Here is a 7,631-nt window from a genome sequence, read left to right on the forward strand (position 1 = left end):
GTCACAATGGAGAACCACAGTTTGAAAGACAAGGTGTCCAACATTGAAGCCATGCTCATAGCAATTTTGAACAAGCAATTAAGCGCAGTTTGAACAAATGATGCACCAATCTCAACCAGATGATGCAGGTGGCTCCTCTCATTAGAAGGCATGTAAAATATAGTTTGAATTGCATGCTGGTAGTTCTGTTGCTTATTTAATTCTATTTATATGCTGAATTGTTGGGAGATACTAGAACTATATTGCTTGTGCTGTTAGAACTTCATTTATCTTTTCTGCAATTTTATATATGCGTAGACAGACCCTAGGTTGTGTACTACTGCTGCTGGCTTAGTTAAACCTAGGAAAAACTTTTGTGACTTGCAGGTTTGGGAAATGTTCCATTTAGAGACAACATGCTGCCAAAAACTTATAAAATTCAAACGCTTTCTTAACCTCCTCCCAAATAAATCTTCCAAACACTATAGCCTACAAGTAATACAAGAGCCTCCTAACTCCTTAACTGAAGATCTAATAACATTAAACTCTTAACTTAAAACCCAATTAGGGAAATGAAGATCAAAAGCATGCATAAAATCTATGTATGTGTGTGTATGTAAATTTAAATAGATCATAGTGTTTCAAAGTCATATACCATATTTGTGAGAATGATTATTGTGTGCTGAATGTTAAAACATTTTTGAAAGGATGAGTGAAGTTCAAATGAATTTTAAACTTCATCTCTAAATTTACTTTTGCATATGTTAAGTGAAAATTCTATCAATAATGGACTCATTTGCATTATTTGATTATTATAGTTGTTTTTTAGTCCTAAAGAAGCCATGAAAACCATTATTGTCATGCCCCGAACCCGAAAATGGGACTCAGGGGTGAAAATGTAATCTAACTTGTCCCTGTATCATACAAACCATCCACAGATATAGTACAATGGATGAGGGTCCGACCCCGTGGGGTTCCCAGGCACCTTAAACACATCCAAACACAATCATATACGCAGCGGAAAAAGTCTTACTATATAAAAATGTGCAGTACCATACCAGAGTCTATACAAGGACAGAATCAAGGTTCCATCAAACATCATACAACTGGGTGCCCAACACATCCCAAAATGGCAACCCATCAAAACACAGTCCTAGCACTTACCCAAGCACTAACAGCAGTAGATTGACCACTACGCTCCCTACACTAGGACGCTAGTTTCGGTTACTTGAAGGACCTGTAAAAATGTACGAACAGTAGGGGTGAGACACCTCTCAGTAAGGAAGAACACAGGTTATATCGGTGTGTGGCATTTGAGTGTTATCATGATACAACATACACGAAGTTAAATGCAGTTCCAGTACTAATTTCACACAGTGCCTACAAGCACGCACATACATGATCAGCAAATCCTGATGTCATCACACCCATTGAGCCGAAGCCGGCCCGAGACATACGGCGTTGACCCGTAGTAAACCCGTGTAACACGGCGCCACCAACACATGGTTAGTCCCCGACTACCATGGCATCGTACCAGCACTAACTGGTGGATCCACACCCTTCGCCCTGATCTACTAGAATAGGCTCACACCCTCGGATATAGAGTCGGACACTCTGCCAATCTATGGCCAGCAATTTCATACGCCCTCGGATATAGAGTTGAACACTCTCAGTACCTGGAACAATTCGGAACCGCGTTCCTACTAGCATTTCAACCAACCACACACACACATGCATGCTCATATAACCAAACAAACCACACTCATTTGATAATCTAAAATCATGGTTTTCCAAACAAATACAGTTTAAACAAGTGAAGACACGGTCATCCCTATAACACAGTATAAATCAACATATACGCTCGGTTTTCAACAAAACTAGGGATGCAACCCGTCACCCCCCTTTTTCCCAAAACTGTAATCATGAAAAACCCATAGTTTTCCCCATTAGATCCCTCCCAAATGAGTAGCCGAAACACACCCAGGACTGTGGACCACATTTCCACCGAGTCTGATTTCAAAAATAACCAATATAAACACAACTTCCCTTACCTTTCCCCCGAATAGCAAATCCCAAACTCTAAGGTCCCTAAACAGTGAACCAAGTTTCAAAACCTATAAATCACAATACAGAATATACTCACAAGACTGTTCCCTACAAAACTACTGAATCAGAATTAAAAATCGAGTCTTACCTCGATTTTTCGACAAAACCTGAAAATCTCCGAAACGGGATTCCGATCCGTAGAACTTGTAGAAAATCCTTCCACGATCTTCGTGGTAACTTCAAATTTACGATTCTAGCGACGAACAATGAAGAAATCTAGAGAGATAGAGAGTAGGGAGAGTTTTAGAGAGAGAGAGAGAGAGAGAGAGAGAGAGAGAGAGAGAGAGAGAGAGAGAGAGAGAGAGAGAGATAGGATTTAGTTTTCTTAATGGTTAAGCAATGAAAAATGCTATTTATAGCCCTTTGACTCGAGCAAACTCGTTGACGAGATGGTGTCCTCGTCGGCGAGGCTCTATAGTCTTCTCATCAACGAGACGATGGATTCGTCGATGAATCCTGATATCACTGGTTTGCTGAAACTTCTCGGCTTCTCCTCGTCGACGAGCCTCTAAACTTCGTCGACAAAAGATGCATGGCCTTCGTCGACGAACTCTGGCTTCGTCGACGAAGCCTCTTCAAATATCAATTTTAATGCTCTCTGATTAATTTAAACCTATTGATCACGGTTCGGATTCTTACAATCTCCCCTCCTTACAAAAATTTCGTCCTCGAAATTTGCCATCTCTCATTCACAAACTCATACACTGAATACATATACACGCAATACTAACAAGAAATTAGCGACTACTACACCGCAGCCCCATCATACACATACATACCCTCACTTATGGCGGAGGAATACCATGGTTCATATACAAACGTCTCAGGAGTTCACAATACACACACTCCCGACAACTAACCACCTATCCCAACCCAAAGTAAGGTAACACACAAGTGCTCAAAACAATTGTGGATATTTCCGGCGCATTTTCGTTTCCACTTCCCAAGAAGTTTCCTCAACCTCGTGGTTCTGCCACAATACCTTCACTAATAGTATATCTTTGGTAGAAACTTCTGAACTTTACGGTCCATAACTTGAATAGGTATCTCCTCATACGCTAAAGTATCCCTAATTTCCAACTCATCATAACTGATAACATGTGATGGATCCAGTACGTACCTCCTCAACATGGATACATGAAACACATTGTGGACCCTCGAGAGTACTAAAGATAATGCAATCTTGTAGGCTACCAGACCCACTCGCTCAAGAATCCCAAATGGTCTGACATACCTCGGGCTCAGCTTGCACTTCCTTCTGAATCTCATCACCCCTTTCATCAGAGTGATACACAGAAAAACCTTACACCCCACCTCGAACTCTAAATCACGGCAGCGAACATCTGCGTAACTCTTCTGCTGACTCTGAGCCAATTTAATCCTCTTTTGGATCAAACCCACCTTCTTAGAGGCCTACTGCACAAGTTCAGGTCCTAACACCTGACATTCACCAACCTTGTCCCAACTCAAAGGACATCGACACCTCCGACCATACAAAGCCTCGAACGGTGCCATCTCGATATTAGCATGGAAGCTGTTATTATAAGCGAACTCTAGGAGTGGCATAAACTATATCCACCTACCACCAAAGTATAACACACAAGCTCGCAACATATCCTCCAAGATCTGTATCGTCCTCTCCAACTGTCCATCAGTTTGGGGGTGGAACGATGCATTGAAAGTAAGCTTCGTCCCCAATGCCTCCTGCAAACTCGTCCAAAATCGAGAAGTAAACCTCGGGTCTCAATCTGACACAATGAACACCGGTACTCCGTGCATTCTCACAATCTCATGCACATACATATTTGCCAACTTGCTCAGAGGATAGCCAACCTTCATCGGTATAAAATGAGCAGATTTCGTCAATCTATCCACAATTACCCAAATAGCATTATGCCAGTGAAGTGCTGGCGGCAATCCGGTCATAAAATCCATGGAAATATGCTCCCATTTTTAGGCAAAGTCTGTAACGGCCATGCCGGCCTCTGATATTCAGCTTTCACCTGCTGACATGTTAGAAACTACTCCACGAACTGAGCAATCTGCCTCTTTATGCCAGACCACCATAAGGTCTCGCGCAAATCCCGATATATCTTCGTACTACCAGGATGTACCGTATACAAAGAACGATGCGCTTCCTCTAGAATCGTCCTTCTGATCTCATCATTGCTCGGAACACACAGCCTAGTCCCAAACCTCAACACACCTCTGTCAGAGATGTTAAAATCCGCAGCCAAACCCTACTGCACTTTCTCCACAATCTCAGCTAACTCTGCATCACTAGCCTGCGCGACCTTTATACGCTCAAACAAAGTCGGCTGGATCACCAAGCTAGTAAGGAAAGCTTGATGATCACCAGGCATTAACTTTATACATGAGTTCTCTAAATCCCATATGATGTGACACTGAGTTACAACCGTAGATACAGCCGCAGGTCTCAACTTCCGACTTAACGCATTAGCCACCACATTAGGCTTCCCCGGGTGATAACTGATCGTGCAATCGTAGTTCTTAATCAACTCTAGCCACCGCCTCTACCTCATGTTCAACTCCTTCTGCGTGAAGAAATACCTGAGGTTCTTAAAATCAGTGAAGTTTTCACACTGTACACCATACAAATAGTGTCGCCAGATCTTCAGTGCATACACAACAACAGTTAACTCTAAATCATGCGTAGGGTAATTCTTCTCGTACTCTTTCAATTGCCGAGAAGCATAAGCTACTACCTTACCCTGCTGTGTAAGCACACATCCCACACCCTTCAAAGACGCGTTGCTATAAATCACAAACCCGCCATCCCCCAAAGGAATGGTCAAAACCAGAGCAGTAACGATTCGGTGCTTCAACTCCCGAAAACACTACTCGCAATCACTGGTCCACTCAAACTGCACTCCCTTCTTGGTCAATTGAGTAAGAGGCCCAGATAGTTTAGAGAACCCTTCCATGAACCGACGATAATAACCTGCCAGTCCTAGAAAACTTTGAACCTCCTGCACATTCTTCAACCTCACCCAATCGGTCACAACTTCAATCTTGCTAGGATCAACTTATATACCATTACCAATCACCACATGGCCTAAGAATGCAATCTTACTCAACCAAAATTCACACTTCTTCACTTTAGCATACAACTTCCTCTCCCGCAAAATCTATAATACTAACCTCATATGGTTCTCGTGCTCTTCTGTGCTCCTCGAGTATACCAGAATGTCATCAATGAACACCACCATGAACGTATCCAAGTACTCATGGAAAACCCTGTTCATCAAATCCATAAACACCGCCGGATCATTCGTCAACCAAAAGGCATGACCAAAAACTCATAATGACCATATCTGGTTCGGAAAGCAGTCTTCGCTATATCCTCTGATCTGACTCTCACCTAATGATATCCTGACAGCAAGTCGATCTTCAAAAAGACCCGCGTCCCCTGCAACTGGTCAAAGAGATCATCTATCTAATGTAAAGGATAGCGATTCTTCATAGTTACCTTGTTAATCTCACGGTAATCAATACACATCCGCATGGACCCGTCTTTCTTCTTCATAAACAATACCGGAGCTCTCCAAGGTGAAACACTAGGTTGAATGAAATCCCCTGTCCAGTAATTCCTGCAACTGCTCCTTCAACTCTTGAAGTTCTACTGGAGCCATCTAGTACGAAACATTAGAGATCGGTGCCTTACCAAGCAGCAACTCTATAGCAAACTCCACCTCACGATCTGGAGGTAAACCGGGTAAATCATTTGGAAACACATTCGGGAACTCATTGACTACTTGAATATCCTCGAGCGTCAACTCATCCCGTACCCGTTCCTTCACACATGCTAGGTACCCCTGATATCTGTCCAAGAGTTGCCTCCTCGCCTGCAATGCTGATAAAATCTGTGGCACTGAATGCACATATGATCCCACAAACTCGTACTCCTACTCCTCAGGAGGTCTGAAAACTACCACCTTCCTACGACAGTTGATCACAACATAACTGGAGAACAACCAATCCATCCCCAGAATGACACATCGAACCTCGACATGTCGTATACCACAAGATTCACCGGTAGCAGCTTCCCCTAAATTACCACTGGGCAGTCTACCAACATCTTCCCACAGAAAGATACACTCCCCGATGGCGTAGTAACAGATAACACCTCGTTCATGACTTGGGTCTCAACCCTACACTGTCTAATAAAATTTACAAATATAAAAGAATGGGTTGCACCATAATCAAACAAAATAAAAGCTTTATTTAAAAGCAATAATAAGGTACCTGTCACTACGTTCCCTCCATGCTCAGCGTCCACTAGAGTAAAAGAGTTTACCCTGGTCGGAGCTGTATTCGTCTAAATGGTTCCCTGAGGTATCTGATTGCTCCCTCGGTTCCCACTGAATGCAGGCACATCTCGCTTTGGTGCATGGAAATCACAAAACTTGTGCCCTGACTGGCCACAGTTGTAGCAGTTACCCACAAATGACCGGCACTCACCCTCGTGCCATCTGTGGCATCTAGTACAATGTCCACTAGTCTGGCTCATTTGAGAATCCTGGCACTCGGTATTCTGACAATAACCTAAGCCCTTGTTCCTCTTCTTTAATGATCCCTGACGAGGTCCAGTCTGAGAACCTAAAGGTACTATCCTCTTCCTCGATTCATGATCCACCTCGACCTCTCGGATACCGATCTCAATTACCGTGGCTTTGTCTACCAACACCGAGAACTCACGAATCAGAAGCATACCCACTAGTCTGCGGATATCCTTCCTCAGGCCCTTCTTGAACTTACGAGTCTTCTCATACTCGCTTGAGATCAAACACGGCGCAAACCAGGACAACTCTATGTACCAGGCCGCATATCCCTGCACCTTCAAATTCCCCTGAGTTAGAACAAAAAATTCATCTACCTTTGCATCACGTACTGAAGCCAGGAAGTATCTATTGAAGAACACCTCCTTGAAATGGCTCCATGTCATCTCCTCAAGACCGGCTCTCTGTTTCTCCAACAGACTCACCGCAGTTCACCATCGACTCGCCTCCCTAGATAACTGGAAGGTAGCATAGAAGACTCGCTGCCTATCCGTGCAGTACATGACCTCCAAGATCCTCTCAGTCTTCTCCACCCAATCCTCTGCTATTGTAGGGTCAGGTCCCCTAGAGAACGTCGGAGGATGTATGCATGTGAACCTTTCAATGGTGCACCCCGCAGCAGTAGGAGAGCGCTCGCGTCTTCTCACACTCCGCTCGATCTCCCGTAATACATGCCTCTTCAAAGCTCGAGGCACAGATGGAGACTCATCACTCGCAGTCTCCTCAAAGTCATTTCCCAAGTCATTATCCTTGGGCTCCATTCTGCAGCACAATAGGAATCTATCAGTATCCCTACGACACATACAGTTAACACAATGATCTACACTAATCGTGTTAACTATTCCCTACCAGGTCCACGTTTGTCCTATCGCACCAACATGAAAGTCATCAATGATCTGCTCGCTTTTACTGGAATCGTCATCCCAGGAAACACACGGAATACCATCGATAAATCCTGGTTTAGCA

This window comes from Malania oleifera, chromosome 7 (assembly GCF_029873635.1).
Source record: "Malania oleifera isolate guangnan ecotype guangnan chromosome 7, ASM2987363v1, whole genome shotgun sequence".
Taxonomy (NCBI): domain Eukaryota; kingdom Viridiplantae; phylum Streptophyta; class Magnoliopsida; order Santalales; family Ximeniaceae; genus Malania; species Malania oleifera.